General features: G+C 38.1%; 1 pseudogene; it reads right to left on the bottom strand.

Moving 5' to 3' along the window:
- Positions 1-579: 579 nt before the first annotated feature.
- Positions 580-741, bottom strand: LOC123394665 (annotated as a pseudogene).
- Positions 742-1,704: the final 963 nt, after the last annotated feature.

The raw sequence follows: 1,704 nt of genomic DNA, 5'->3' as shown, positions 1-1,704 counted from the left end.
CTCTCATTTGTCTGGAATCATTAAATGTCAGGAGGTGTGGGACAAGGCAGAATGATAGCAAGAAAGTGGCCACTATGAATAAGACTGAGAAGAGGGAACATAGCACAGGCAGGTGCTCGTTCAGAAGGGGAGCTGTCAAAAACAATTATCCCCAAATGATGCTGGTTTTAGTTGAGAATTTGAGGGAAATGAGCTTTCTTCAAACCAGTTAATAAAATATTTAAAAGTTATTATATGATAACTTGAAAAAAATAATAAATTCTGATGAGGACAGTTGATCCTGAGACCTAGCCAATATTAAAGTTCTTGCCAAAGCAGCCCTGGCATTTGGCTTCATCACAAAGGCAATCCCGTAGATGCAGAAGCATCTGCTCTCCTACTTACTGCTTATGTTAAAATGAAAGCTATTCAATAAAATATTTATAAGAATTGCTTCCATGGGTGGCTGGATGGAAATAAAATGGCGAGAAACCAAATTTCTGATAAATATATGAATAGCCACTCAGTTGACCACTTTCTGACATGAACATCATTCATAATTCCTGGTTCTTTTTCAATACAGGCTTTTTTGTCCTAAAGTTGAAATAAAATTGTTCTAGATCTCTTAAGTGTCCAAAACAAATGAATTTTGTGAATATAGACAATAGCAATCCATTGTGTTTTTTTCCTCTTTAAAAATTCGATTAAACAGGTAAGAACAGATACCACACTTGATCTTAGCCAAAAGGCCAAGTAATTGAATCTTTCGTTAATTAATCAATTAAATATGTATTTTGTGCCGGTATTGTCATAGACTCTGTGGTTAAATGAACAAATGACCCTCCTAAAGTTTACCTGTAGGTAAAAAAGGGATGAAAAGGGGATTAAAAAAGAAAAAAAAATATGCTTCTTTGTCACAGGCAAGGAGTCAGCCTAGTAAGATCTTGCCTTGAATCCAGTCTCAGCAGAGACAATTTTTTTAAGTAACCAAAAGCAGGGGCACCTGGGTTGCTCTGTCCGTTAAAGGTCTATCTTTGGCTGGGGTCATGCTCCTGGGGTCCTGGGATCCGGCCCTGCATCTGCACTGAGCTTCCAGCTCAGCGGGGAGTCTGTTTACCCTCTCCCTTTGCTCCTCTTCCCTCCTTGTGCAATGCCCTCTCTTGTTCTCTCATATAAATAAATAAAATCTTAAAAAAATAAAAAGTAACCAAAAACAATTTGTTTGCTTAATGCAGTCTCTTTTAAAAATATCAATAGACAGATTTCAATTTTAACATCACAAAATTTCTAAACTTTACTTTTTTCGGTTCTCTATGTCAAAACCTTTTGGGAGTATTTTCTTTTACTCTTTAACTCTTAAAAAAGAAGCCGTCTCTTCCCCCCTATATATACAGATTCTAAATACCTTTTCCCTCCCTCACTACCTCAGTTATTTGTGGAATGGCTAATCTTATGCACTCTGGCTTCCTCATTTCTTGGGTGGTGAATCAAATAGTAGGGTATTTTTTTAAGATTATTTATTTATTTGTCAGAGAGAGAGATTGAGAGCGTGCACATAAGGAGGTGGCTCAGTCGCTTAAATGTCTGTTTTTGGCTCAGGTCATGATCTCAGGGTCCTGGGATCGAGCCCCGCATCAGTCTCCCTGCCCAGAGGGGTGTTTGCTTCTCCCTCTGCCCCTCCCACTCTCTCTCTGTCTCTCTCTGTCAATATAAAACATAAAATCT

The sequence above is a fragment of the Mustela putorius genome, unplaced genomic scaffold (assembly GCF_011764305.1).
Source record: "Mustela putorius furo isolate JIRA1106 unplaced genomic scaffold, ASM1176430v1.1 tig00003834_pilon_pilon_pilon, whole genome shotgun sequence".
Classification (NCBI taxonomy): domain Eukaryota; kingdom Metazoa; phylum Chordata; class Mammalia; order Carnivora; family Mustelidae; genus Mustela; species Mustela putorius.
The sequence above is the reverse complement of the archived record's forward strand: the minus strand, read 5'-3'. Positions and strand labels throughout refer to the sequence as shown.